Source organism: Athene noctua, chromosome 1, assembly GCF_965140245.1.
Source record: "Athene noctua chromosome 1, bAthNoc1.hap1.1, whole genome shotgun sequence".
Lineage (NCBI taxonomy): Eukaryota > Metazoa > Chordata > Aves > Strigiformes > Strigidae > Athene > Athene noctua.
Genome location: NC_134037.1, coordinates 42,948,354 through 42,962,622, shown reverse-complemented (window position 1 = coordinate 42,962,622; position 14,269 = coordinate 42,948,354). Strand labels below are relative to the sequence as shown.

Sequence of the window (14,269 nt, the reverse complement as noted above, 5' to 3'; positions counted from 1 at the left end):
AATTCATTAAAACTGTAGAATCCTTTTAAAATTGGTACATTCTGTTGTAAAATTCCCTAAGATTAATGTTGAACATAACTTTAAATTTTAACATAAACATTTCTTTGAAAGAGATTTCTTAGTAAGTGAGGGATTAGAGTTATATTTCTAAGACTGTATGCCCATTGATCTGGGATTTTTATTCTTCATTGGCAAGTTGAATTATATTTTTTCCTGTGCATGATGATACTTAAAAAATGGAGTTTCAGTCTATGGATTCTACTGAAAATATTAAAGGCTGCTTAACTGGAATGATCTGGCTGGAAGACAACAATGGCATGAAGTCAGCACCTGCAGGATTAAATTAGTGGTCAGGATCTCTTGGCCAGAGCTGCTATGTAGGGATCTTGTCCTACTCTTAAGATTAAAATGATGACTTACTGGGAGCTTCAGCCTTATTTCAATTAATTGCACTTAACTTTTTATTTATTACAGAGTATTTTCGAGGTATCTGATTTAAGCCATTTTATGCCTGACAACTTCTGGTTGTTTTTCTTTTGAGGGCAGCACAGCAGTGTTGTGAAGTAATCTGAAATGTTGGCTATGAGTTTCCATTTCCCCAGTGGTAGCTCAAACCACAGGCACCTAGTCCCAGCAGCAGGAGAAAAATTTTGAGATTTTGAAGTGAAATATCAGATTGATGCAACATTTTGCATCTGCTTGACTAGCCAATATTAGATACAGCTGTAAGCATAAAGACATCCTCCCTCCGCCTGCAGGGACTTTGGTTTCTGCAGGGATGTAGTAAAGATAATGAAGCAACAGAAAGAAAATTTCAGAAACTGAGATTTGTGCTTAACAGCTGTGTTTCAGGAGCCCATGGTTATGGACTAAATGCATATTTTCTCATTGGACTAATAGAATCCAACCTTTTTTCCCCCAAAGGGATGTACAGCTGGGGGCTTGAAAATCAGACACAGCAACCTTAACTGGTGCCTTGGAGGGCAAGGAGGTGCAGCTGGAACCAGTAACTGAAGTACTCAATAAAAGCAGAAGGTGGTGTTCAGAAAAAGTGCAGTTCATTCATTTGTATCCTTCTGGAGCAATAATGAAGAAAGTGGGATATTTAATGGGCAAAGGATTATCTCCATGGTCCCGTGTGGGAATGAGTGATTTCAGTGCTGAGCTCGAGGCTGGCGTAGGCAGCGCTTTGCTCCGAGAGCCAGAAGGGTTGACAGTTCTGCTCCTCAGGCAGAGCCAGGCTGAAAGAAGCAGGCAGTATATGTGCACAAGGAAATGTAAAAACAAAGCAACAGACGTAAATAATATTCAAATGGATTGTGAGCAAAATATCCTGTCATCTCATAAGCCTTAGGTAAATCTCCAAAACCTCCTTTTATGATTGCAAACATGATGTAGAAAAAGAATTGAGGCTGTGTTCAGTGAAGAGGTTGCTTTGGGTTGGATATGGGAAGCTTGTGAGATCCTAGCCCTCAGCTTACTTCACCTGTGTATATATTTACCTGCCCCTGGCCTGAGAGGCTTCTTTTTCTTTCCTGCACATCCTATGGTGTTCTTTGAACCACCATGGGCTATGGAAATAGGAGCTGCAGAGTCACCAACAGGAAAGTTATCAAATCCTCCCTCCGTGAGTCGTTTCACCGTACTGTCTGAAAGCTCTTGTGAGCATGCATTCTCATTGTACCTGTGTGCCTCCAGCAGCACCCAGGCTTCTCGTGCTGGGAAGCGTTAGGGCTGATGCCAATCAGAGAGGGACCTGGGGGTGTTGATTGACAGCCCGATGAACAGGAACCAGCAGTGTGCCCAGGTGGCCAAGAAGGCCAATGGCATCCTGGCTTGTGTCAGCAATAGCGTGGCCAGCAGGGACAAGGAAGGGATCTGACCCCTGTCCTCGGCACTGGTGAGGCCGCCCCTCGATTCCTGTGTTCAGTTTTGGGCCCCTCACTCCAAAAAGGACATTGAATGACTCGAGCGTGTCCAGAGAAGGGCAACGAAGCTGGTGCAGGGTCTGGAGCACAGGTCGTATGGGGAGCGACTGAGGGAACTGGGGGTGTTTAGTCTGGAGAAGAGGAGGCTGAGGGGAGACCTCATCGCCCTCTACAGCTCCCTGAAAGGAGGTTGCAGAGAGCTGGGGATGAGTCTCTTTAACCAAGTAATAAGTGACAGGACAAGAGGGAATGACCTCAAATTGTACCAGGGAAGGTTTAGACTGGATATTAGGACTTAATTCTTTGCAGAATGGGTTGTTAGGCGTTGGAATGGGCTGCCCAGGGAGGTGGTGGAGTCCCCATCCCTGGAGGTGTTCAAGAGTAGAGTTGACATAGTGCTGAGGGTTATGGTGTAGTTGGGAACTGTCAGTGGTTAATGATTGGGCAAGATGATCTTCAGGGTCTTTTCCAACCTAGACAGTTCTGTGATTCTGTGATGGAGGAGCCTTGCCTTCACGGACCCCCACACCACGCAGTCAAGGACAGCAGTGTCCGCTCTCAGCAGTATTTTGAACTCTCTAGACTTCATCCCAAATCCATGGAAATACTTTTGACCTCTGCAATGAGCTTCACCCAAGGGGTCAGTGTAAATGATAGATGCCTATTATTCCAGTTCCTCAGAAATAGTGCTTTTCTGCAGGGCTGCTTTTTTTTTTTTTTTCTTCTTTTATTGTTTTCATGATGAAGTCTCCCTTTTTTTGAAAAGGAGTAGCAAACAACCTCCAGTCTTGTAACTACAGGATGAAATTTGGCTTTTCAGGACAGAGATGTGAAGTCTCTGTATGTTTTTGTAGAGTACCTAGTGCGGGAAGGGTAGTGGCTGAGGCCTCTTGGATCTGAGGTGAAAGACGTATTTATTTTTTAAATCCAAACACAAATTCTAAACAAAACTTTCTGAAGGAAATTTACTCAAGACTTGCTACAAACAAGTGAAAAAATTTTGCTCTTTTCATTTCTGGTGTTGAATGTGGAGTTTAGTGAAACTACAAATGTGCTCCAGTCGAAACTTTTTTCTTTAAAATAGACCATCTTTCTTAAAAAGGTACAAGGATATATGTAACAAAATGAGTTCTGTTTTGAGACTTTTTCACATCATGCTGATGGACTTGTCAAATTTATTTTCAGGAAAAGTGAGCAGGATTGAGAGCAGGATTATACATGTGCATGAAAGCTGTGAATACTCTTGTTCCATTAGGCTTGTAATCTTCCACAGGCAAAGCAAGCCCGCTCGCTACAGAACAGCCAGTTGGTAGCTGTTGGGAAGCTTTCACGATGGACAAATATGTCCACACCATTTTTTCCACCTTACTTTAAAACATCTGGTATATATCAGGGTCCTACACACCCCTTTTGACTCTTGGAGCTGTGAAATGAAAAAGCAACTTGTATTCTTCTGTGATCAGCTCTCACATTCTCATATGGTGTCTGTGCAGCCAGACACATCAAATTATACTTTGACTCGCTCCTGCAGTTTGAAAAATACTTACCATCGGGTTTAGATGAACTGCTTAGGAAAATCCTGCAGAGAGTGAGCGTGAGTTGAGGGGAAGAGCGCCTGAGAGGTAAGATGCCAGCAGTTAATGGTGTGCTCAGCTCAAGGCAAAGGCAGAGTTCAAGCCACTATTGCTGCTATTAACCTTCATGGCGTTTGCGCAGAACAGGAGTCAGTGTTTTTTGCAGAGCTAATGTCAGTATTTCCCTTAACATAAGCAATCCTGTAGAAAGATGCAATACCAGACAATTAAAAAATAATAGGCAGCATGAGTTCATGCAGTGAAAATCTGCTTTGATACAGGATTGTTTCCTGCAGGAGTTACATAGCCCCCCTTGCAAGAGGAGAAAAAAGGAGTTGTAGAACTGTGTTAGTTTTAAATGTCTCTGAGTGCTTAGTGCTGTCCTGATAGTGGTGGGGAGTTATTTTCTGATAGATTTTTTTGAGACCTATAGTTTGGAACAGAAGGTAGATGGTACGACCCCATAATGCCTTTTATGTGGTATTCCTGACCATAATGCTACCAAGAACAAGTCTCCCAGCCCTATTTCCCTACTAATTAAAAATTCAATTTCTTATTCTTGAGTCCTCTGGAGGCAAACTTTCAAGAGGTCAGGGGTGGCTCTGTTGCAGCTTCTTTTCTGTCCTCAATTCCCTAGTGTTATGGCAGTGTTTTTCTCTACAGTTATTTCTGCCATAGTGGTTAAAGACAGAAAATGTTCAGCTCGACCCTGAGGCAGCTCCAGCCTTGTGCTGGATTAATTAAAAAATAGTGCTGTGCCCTCCACGGCAGCAGAGCCGTTGTTTGGGAGGGGAGCGAAGGGAGGAGCGCTGTGCTCTGGGGGCAAGAGGATCCATCCTGCCTGCCAAGATCCCTGCCATCAGTGGGAGATCCCTGCTTGTAGAGGGAGCAGGTATCGGCTCCCAGATCTGCTGCACAGCTCCCCGAGCTGGGTTTCGCCTGCAGCACTCTGTTTGTAAGGGAGCTGTTCCACCACCCGAGTGTTTTATTTTCTAAAGTTGTTTCAACGCCCTTTTCCATCCTGGGGAAAAAAAAAAAAAAAACACAAAAAAACCCACCCTTTGGAAGAGGGGCTAGGTAACAAAGCTATGCATTTCTCTTCCATGTTATGTACTTTGTACAAGTTAAAAGGCTCATTCTGCCTTTCATCTTGAGGACTGTTTTCTGCAGATATTTCCTAACTTTTCCCATGACGTTTTCGCCTGGTTCTTCAGAAGATTGTATGGACTGAAAGAGACTATTGTTTCCGCAAGAGCTCAAGCATGTGCACATCGGCTAATCTGGTTGGTACAGGATTTCAGGAGTGGGTGTTGGACTGAGGAACAAGATTGGGATGTGTGCAGCTACGAATTCTTCCAAACGACATGCTCTCTTGTTCTGTAAATAATACCACATTTCACTTTTTAGGTTGAACTCCAGTACCATAAGACATAAACAAGGAAATGGCATACAGGAAGATTGCAAAAGCTTTGTAGCAGAGATTGGAAAGCTGGTTTGATTTTCAGTCCTGTGCCTGGATAGGTATCAGCCACTTGATTGCCTGGACACTCAGCGCATTTATTTTTCACAAACATTGTAGGTTTAAAACAGATACTTCATTGTCTGTCTTGCTTTCTCCTTCCCCACGTTTGGGTTTTCATTTCTGAAGTACAGGATAGGCAAACAAGTACTTTTTAGCCTGGCGTTTAGGAGGCAGACTTCAGCAATCGAGATGTGTTTGCCAGCTCTTGACACTGCAATCTGAATCTTGCATTTACAACTGTCTGCAAAGCAGTTTGCATACAAGACATCATGTGATGCAGATTTTTTTTTTTTTCCAGTCAAATGTTATCACCAGGGCGCAAAGAAGCCACCACTGGTGGTTTTCGTTTTACACCCAAGATCCTGTCGGATGCAGCCTTGTCACAGATTTGTTTCTCCTTTCGGGAGCATTACCTAGAAGATGGTGCTGGGATAACTCCGGCTTCCTGGTGGTGACCCACATCTCTGTTGGCGATGAGATCTCATCTCCGCTGGGCACACAGAGAGAACAGTGGTTGTGTTTTCAACTGCTGATCCGCGGGCGTGTTCCCATACGGTGTTTCCAGGCTTGTCAGCAGCCTTGCAGCACCTTGGCTATTGCTGCTGACTTGCCTGTGTCTGGTGGCGAAAGGCGGGGTTTTCTTCCTCGGTCTGGTTTCATGTAGGTCTTGTAAGAGGGTGTGAGGCAAATCCAGGGTGTTTTTACTGCTTTATGTAAGTGTGAGACAGTGTAAAAATCCTGAGTTTTTTTAGCAGGAACAACATTGTGTAACTGACAATTCATTGTATCTCTATTTTAAAACGGTTTCCTTGCTTGGTCAGGAATAGTTGCTGCTTGTGAATAACTCCTTGGAACTAGAGGTTGCAGGCTGGGAAGGCTGAGACTTGCTGGTAATTTAAGAATTGATGAGGATTGATACTGTGGTTTGTTGATGGAATTTGTCTGACTGAGATGCTTTTTAATGGATGCACAGGAATCTACAGGTGTTAATAAAAGCACTTGACCATAGCCACTTTTGTAAGAGGATAGGGAAGAGAGATTTGTGAAGTGAGGAGTCAGGGGTTTGTCTGGTTTCTTTTAATCTATGAGCTGTCTTATTTAACAAAGAGCTTGCAGCCTCACTCTCACCCATAGTCGTATGTGTTTTTAGCACCTCTGGACAAAACTGCGGTGTTGGCTATCCTTGAAGGGTTTTTCTGATGCTTCCATTGGCCACAGCATGGGTCAACTGCCTTGCTTCACAGACCACCTCACTGCTTGCCCAAGTGATGTTTCTGAAATTGCACTTCCTTTTCAGGAGTTCACAGGCACAGTACAGAGCACTGGAACCAGTCTCTGAAGTTGCCCTTTCCTATCCGAGACTCCCTTTGTGTTAGACAGAGTCCTTGCTGCTATAACCAGGAATATTTGAGACATCTTTTTGCTGACAGTTTTCTGCTCTGCACTCCCGAGGATAGGATGTAGGGCAGTTGGGAGGGTTCCTAGCAGTGGAACTCCCTATTTACAGTCAGCGAGTTCATTAGAGCCCTAAATTATTTACCTTAAAGAATTCAATCCCTGAATTATTTACCTTTAAGGTCTGTCTTCCTGCGTTGTGCATTTGGTTGACTGTAGACCTGTGCTCTGTTATATACTATGAATGTCTAAGGCAACGTAATATCTAGGGTGGTTTCAGCTATTTGCTGTTAATTTTATTTTCAAACACAAATACATTACAATATTATAACTAAGGTCAGAGTGCAACTCAGTGAGATATAAAAAGGATTTGTGCAGACCTAATTTTAAATCTTGTGAATGCATGGACAGTTTTCGATTATGTGATTGCACTCATGTCTTTCTGCAAGTCCCCTTCCTAGTGCCAAGCATACAGCTGTAGCTACAAGCCCTGGGCAAACACCCTGTTCAGCATCTTGGTTTTTCCCTGCTGTTCCATGTTTGGCCCTTGGCTTTTTTTTATGGCACACTACTCAAATCCTACTGAAGAAGTTTATCATTTCCTCATGAACTTACTCTGTTTATCAGTGTCAGACTTGAGGATTTGACAAATGATTTGGGAAGCCTTGCTACTTCTTTACAGGAAGAGAGTTAAAAAAAGAGCACAAAGGATCTTACAGCCTTGCTGCTGAGATGTCTCTGTACTACATAGTATTTCATGTGCTGGAAATATGGTTCCCTTTTGCTGCGAGTGTTCATTAGTTTTGCTTGAGAGAAGACAGGGTTTCAGGTTGGTTAGGAACTTACCATTAATGGCCACTTGGGAAATGCTGGGTTTAAATGACTGGAGCAGTGCTGCATCAGAGCTGCATGGCAGCTCTCCAAGGCATGGCTCATCTGCCCGAGTGCTGAGAGGGGTGGCAGGGAGCGGCGGGCTGACTGCCGTCTTCTCTGCCAACAACTGTCAGAGTTGTCCTGCACTCTTATCCCATAGCCCCGATGCACGGCTTGGGTACGGTGCATGTGCTGAACGCGGCAGGAGAGGACAAAGGGAGACACTGCAGGCAGCACTCACCCACCACATCTCCCTGGTTTCAGTGCTTTGACTCATCAGTGTTCTCTTGCAACATAGCTTTGGTACGACAGAGAAAAAAGGCAGGAAGCAAACAAATGGCAAACAGTGTCCACTGGTGTCGGAGAGGCTTGAACACCATTCACTGGCACTGCTGCAAGCTGCACAGCTGCTGGCAGCCCTCTGTGCCTAACTGGGTTGTTGCTCTCTCCCCATCCTACCTCCAATTCTCCATCCCCATTAAGTGAAATTTCTTTATTTAATGTATTTTTCCCCTCTGTCCCCTGGCCCAGCTCTTGGCTGCTTTGTGTTGAGCGTAGATGTCTCTAGGGTGCTGGGGCTGTGGCAGGGCAGAGGTTTGATCCTTGTCGTTGCTTGAGAGGTGGCCCTGCCTGGCTGAGAGCAGATACCAGAGGCAAAGGCCACCTTTCTCCTCAGCCCTGGACTAGACTGTACTCTTTGCTTTGTGTGGCACCTGGCTAGTCCCAGGTTTAAAATCTCTATTCCAAAGGTTGCCAGAATTTGTTGAGTCTTTCCAGCTACTTTTTCAGGAATGGCTCAATCAGACCACTGCGACTGAAACCTTGCAACAAAACTTTCTGGCAGACATCCATGTCAGTGATGGACAGAGTATGCCCAATGCCTGAGCTTGAAATCACAGGAGGGGTATTGCAGCTATATCCCCTTCTCTGTGCTGTGTGGCTGTGATAAATTTGTATGCCCTTGTGGAGGTAGGCAAGGGATGACGTCCAGATGGTTGAGTTGCATCTCCTTAAGTGAAGGGGGTTGTTTTGTTTTGTTTGCTTTCAGAGAAAACAATGAAATACTGGCATTAATGGCATTTCCAGTACTGAAAATCCAGTTGCATTTTTTCTTTACTCATGATGTGTCTTCTGGCCATTCAGAGAGGCTGGTGGGCTTTTTGAAGATTGTATCTTCAGTTGGGTTTCTACCATACGGGCTTTTTTTTTTCCTTATTTAAGTATGGAAATTTCTTATATGAAGTGTACATTTTGATTCACTGGTGTATTGGCAGGACAATTTGACACTGAAGCTTAAAGCTACTAATATGTGAAGTGAGGAGTAAACAGAGACACTAAAAGACACTTTTGAGAATTTTGAGTGGAGTCACTACTTAAATAATATTGTAGGTGCCAAGTTCAGGGAAGCTGTGCAATTAAGTAGTTTACTGTCAATGTAATTTTGCAAGTATTATTTTTGCATTGCTGCTGCAGTTATTAATGGTGTATATTTACTGTTGAAACTGAAAGAAACTTGAGCAACTCTCTCTTCCCCCGTATTTCTGCTTTTGATGAAACTGAGTGTCTGCTTGGCGTTGGTCCTGGTGCTGCCGGGCAGGATGCCCCAGGGAGAGGGCAGAGGATTTGGGTGCAGGAGAGCTGCATTCTCCTGCGCAGCTCTACAAGAGATGGGCTGTGGTACCTCGGCCACCCCTCCATATTGTTCTCTGTTGCTTCTATTTAGTCAATGAGCAATTTTGGGGAAAAGACTTTTTATTGCTTAATATATCTTTGTGACACATGGCAGAAAACAAAAGACCTAAAAAACTGCTGGGAAAACAGACTGCTGTAATGCAAATAATAGGTAATTGTGTGCAGTTAATAAATTTTGTCTTTTGTATTGTTTTTCACACAGAGCAATGAGGCAAGAGAGAAGTTTTTAAAAACAGAAAAATGTGATTGCGTAAACATCACTGTTGGCAGAGGACTCGGTGGATTCAGGTAATAATGTGACACTGCTTGTTACTATGCATTAAAAACTGTCTAGGTTTCAGACTGACAGTGGCCCTTTGTCAGGGATTGAGGAGTAGCAGAAGGTGACAAGGTATAACAAGACCCAGTGACTGGCTGTTAAATTAATTCAGACCAGGCAAGAGGGTATGAGTGTTCCCGCAGCACGGGTGATTGCTGAGTAGGACAGTGTTGCTGGGGCTGCAATAGCTTTTTTCCTTATGTCAGGCTCTTGAATCTGAGGCTGTTCTTTTTTTTTGTTGGGTTTTTTTTTTAAAATGTTTTTTTTTATTCAGCCTCTTACATCTGCGTCGATGTAGGCGGGGAAGCTCCATGCCTGTTCTGTGGAAGAAGGTCAAATGATTAGCTGTCCCTTCAGACTGCACAACTCTGAATCTATGAATATTTCCCTTGAATTACCGCTTTTAAAAGATTTCTGGATCAGAGCAGATCATTATCTGCTGAAAGACCCAGACCTAGACCTTTACTGTTTTAGAGGACTACTGCCAGTTGTTTTCTGTGTGTGAATGAAGACAATTTCTGGTTGCATGGTTGTAGGAAACCTAACGTGTGATATTTAAGCGTACTACTGATATGTTTGCAACAATCTTATCTTGAAATAATGGACTTTAACATATTTAGATCCTATTTTGTAGCAAATCTAAGTTGATAGTTAAAATGCATCTCTTATTTTTTTAATAATTTTAAGTATTTCCCTCACTGAGGGTGAGTGGGAGATGAAGGGAGGGGGTTTACAGTGCTAATTGCACTCCACGTTTGTAATTAGGGCCAGATCCTACCCTCAGACTTCTTAAGCAATCCCAGTGAAGTCATCGGGCTTTTCACAAGCATATGGGCTTTCCCCACATGTATTTGATTCCAGGATAAGGGCCTACACCGTGCTTTTTCATGCACTGATTTCTCACATGTATGAGGAGATTCGAAAAGCATGCATTTTTTTCAACGTAGCGTCTTGGTTTCCAGTGCCGATTGGAGAGGTTTCGCAGTATTTCATTGAGAAGCAGATCAGCAGAGCTAGTTGCCTTAGACTGAGCTGGCGAGTCCTTTGCATTTTCTTTGTTAGGTGCTAGGTGGGAAAAACGCAGTTGTGGCTTTGCATTGCTATAGTCATGACCAAGAAGGATGTTTAAATAGCATATGAATGGGTGTGGATTTGATATTTCCTAGAGCCAGCTTCTTTTTAGTATTAAATTGCATACTTTGGGAAGATAGTTGCTGTATCAACATTGGTATAATGACACATTATTAAAAAATCAATATCCAGTCATAGAAACGAGTCCTGGTGTAAGCAGTTGGGTGCTTACAGCTGCGATTTGTATGTATTTGCAAATGTAATGGGCTTTTTTTTCTTGTAGCACTGGTAACTTGGATAAACACTGTATGTGTGACTCATTGCAGAGTATAAACTTATTTTAAAGGGGCAAGTGAGGGATTTGCGGAATATCCTGTTGCTTGCATCCCTGAATACTTACATTAGGTCATGATTAATCTTAAATTGGCCAACCTGAGAGGAAAATTATTGCTGATCTCTCACAGGTGACTTCAGAAATAAACAGAAGGATGGAAGTGCTTTAAAAACATAAATAGTAGTTAGAATTCATAAAATCATAAAGCAAACATATGGTACAAGGTCTTCTAAAATATAACACTTGAAAGCATTTTTTATAGTTTCAGAAAGAGCTTGTTTAGTTATCGCAGGAAAAGTAAATATTTTCATTCCTTTTTCTTCAGCTCACTTTCATTCCATTCCTCTTTCTTTTTCTCCTTTTCTGCTTATTTTCCTTTTTTCCCTCCAGAATCTTCTTAATTTGATGGGAGGTGAGACTGACACCCCATGTGCCTAGAAAGCCCAGTTTGGGGGCAGGAGATAACACTGCTAATTGTCCTCCTGTTGTTAGGCTCGTTCTCAAAGTCCTTCTGCAGTATCGTCATGGAGTTGATGTAATCCCAATTGAACGCTCTCTGTGCGTGCGTGTGTGTGAGCAAGATGTGATGGGCACTGCGGCGGCTCCTGGACCAGTCAAGAACAGGCTTAGTTTTTGACATGGTACCCCAAGCATCAGTGATGAGGGATGCGACCCCTCTGTGTGTTGGGGCGGGGCGTGCGCGCAGGGGTGCGAGCTCATGGGGGGTGGCACAACACAGCATCCCCACTCTTCTGCCACACCCTTGGTGGGGTGGCTGCGGTCCCCAATGTGTCAAGCATCACAGCGTAGAGGCGAGGCTGCCGCTGAAAGGGGGTGAAGGAGGAAGATGGGGAGTGGAGGAGTGGGGGGCCGGGCAGGGAGGGGGAGCCGGGGAGGAAGACACAGCTCCAGAGGGAAATACTCTGTGCTTTGCAGTTGCTTGTGTGGATAGAAACCAGATGGTGCGCTGGAACACCCGCTCACTCGGGCGGCGGCGGAGCCAAACATATGGTTAATGGTTAGGAGAAAGAGCTTTGCGAGCCAGGGCTTTGCTGACTGCCTCGCATTACAGATTGTTGCAGTGTGTCATTACATTGCCAAACTAAGTGCTTAATACCCGCTGCGGGCGCTGGGCAAGCATTTGCAGGGAGAATGCTGAGGCTCCCTGGGCAGGGCAGGAGGCTGACATCACGTGTGTCCCCCCACCACACCCCCCCACGCCCCCTTTCCCTACTGGAAGCACTGTAAATCTTCCCTTTTACAAGCTCAAAACCTACAGCAGGCAGTTTTCCACTTCTGCATGTCTTTAATCCATTTATTTCCAACAGCATATGCTTGGTTTTGCCCTTTTTTGTGCCTTATTTTTTTGGTCCCTGAGCAGCCAAGTTCACCAATGCTGCAGCACTGCACTTACATGCCCGGCATCTGAAGTTCCTGCTCTGGGATCTTTGGGCGACACCAGGTCCATGTTATCTAAGGAACTGCTGAGCTCATTCATCTCCTTTTCACGGCCCGCTTCCTTTTATTTTTAGCCAAATCCGTCAGGCCTGACAGGCGGGTAATTTGAGCCAGAGAAAGGGCAAAGCTCCAGGTCCTTTCCACAAAGCAATTCTTCTCCTCCCTCCTGGGAAGGCTCCAAACTTGGCCTGCTCCAGGCAGATGGATTTGTTGAGTCATGTGAGATCATTTACACAAAAACACAGCGAGGCAGTGAAAAGGAAAAAAAAAAAAAAAAAAAAAAAAAGAGGAAAGAAAAAAGAAAAAAGGTGGGGGGGAAGGGGTGGGAGAGCGTGCGCTGCCGGGGCTGCTGCGAGCGTAGGAAATGTGCTGCGAGGCAGCTAGACAGAGGAATGCAGCAGATTCATTCTTGTATAAGGTAATGTCTCGTTTACAGTACAGGGTGGAGCCAGCACGGAGGAGAAATCCCTCAAAACCAGATTACTAGTTTAAAACAAAAATTCTCCATAAAATAAATAATAATACTAATAATAAAACCCAGCAAACCAACCAACAAGCAAGGCGTGCGCACAGGCGCGCAACAAAGGCGGCGTTGTTGACAGCACCGGATTACAGTAGCGGTAAACTCTGGGCTGGGAGGTTGCTGGAAAATGAGTTTGCTCCGTGATGCAACCGGAGTTTGCTTTGTCTAGCCGCCAGTGTGAGTGAGGCGTTGGGGATGGGGAGCCCGGCGGCAGCAGCGCGCGCGCTTCGCTCCGTCCGGGGATGGTTTCAGGCGGTGGGGAGGGATGGAGGGAGCAATATGGGATCCCAGTGGGCAGGCTGCGCTGGGGCATCGTTAACAGTGAAAATGGTGGGGGGTTGTGCATGGAGGGGGTGCGAGAGAGCCTCTTCTTGTTTTGATTTTGAACTGGTTATGGCATGATCTTCATTACATCAGGGAGTAAATTGCATTTATTCAGTTGAGTGTTGATTTTGTTACCATTTGGAACCTAAGCTAACCCCAGCATGTTGGTTTTGGGTTTTTTAAGTGGGTGGTAAGAGAGAACATCAAACTTGGGGCTTTTTAGATCTTGATGCATCCTGGAGAATTAGGTTGGGTTAATTTATGCAGTGTTCTAACACGATGCATTCAAACCTTTAAATAGACATGGACTGTATTTCAATATTGTTAATATAACTTCCAGTTACTCCAGATCTTTTAGCAAGGCAATATCTGAATGTTAGTGTTTTGTCCTGATGAGGATTAAAAATCAGAGTAGGAGCAGAAACTGCAACTGGAAATTGGTGGAAAACATGTGCAATCAAACAAGTCCAATGCAAAGCACATCATTAAATTCTCAGCTGCAGTTAAGGAACTCGTGGGAGCGTGTAAACGTGGCTTTGTATTTTAATTTGACCCTTTCACCCACTGAGCAGCATCTTCTGCAGACTCCATAGCGGTGTCTGCTGAGGTGCTTTCCTCTGGGGAGGGGAGGGTTTGTCTAGAGCCTGCCTCCCTCTGCTTGACCTTGTCTTCCCTTTTTTCTCCTCCCGCTTCTTTTTTAACACTTTTGTCTGAAAGACGGCTGGCTTTCCCAGCCTGCCTGCCTTGCCGGGCTGTGCCTCTGAGCACATTCGGCATGGGGAGAGCCTTCACTTCTCACGCATAAGAGTTTTCCCACTTGGTGGAAACCTTTGTCTTCTGTGTCCCTTGATCGGGCCGCCTCGTTAATTATGTTGAAGGAGTACTTGGCAGCACCCTGAGTCCCGTCTGGGGTCCTGCACTGCACAGACCCACAACGAAGTCTCTGCCCCTCATCTTACAGCTAATGTCCAGGGTGAGGATCGTCAGGGGGATGAGTATAAGGATGAGAAGTATGGCCAGGCTTGGGACCTAGACCATGCAATAAGCTGCGGCTGTAGCATGGCAGCTTTTAATGAGGAATGACTGTAGATTGCTCTGAGATCCTCGGAAAGGTCCCAGAGAAGAACAGGGTTGTTATTTATTCTGTTTGCATAGTTACTGTAACTTTATTTCCCCTCTTCCCCAAAATACCTAATTATCCTACATTTTCTGTTGCTGTGAGCAACATTTCCCGTAGTTACCCAGAGCTGCAATTC

At 44.6% G+C, this 14,269-nt stretch overlaps 1 protein-coding gene across 2 annotated transcripts in view; it reads left to right on the top strand.

The window, feature by feature from the left end:
• BACH2 (BTB domain and CNC homolog 2) overlaps positions 1-14,269 on the top strand; it is a 194,616-nt gene that overhangs the window by 34,246 nt on the left and 146,101 nt on the right. For both annotated transcript variants that reach the window (XM_074896043.1, XM_074896044.1), the window contains exon 2: positions 9,187-9,272. The gene's annotated coding sequence lies outside the window, so the exon portion shown is untranslated. The remainder of the gene's footprint in view (positions 1-9,186; positions 9,273-14,269) is intronic.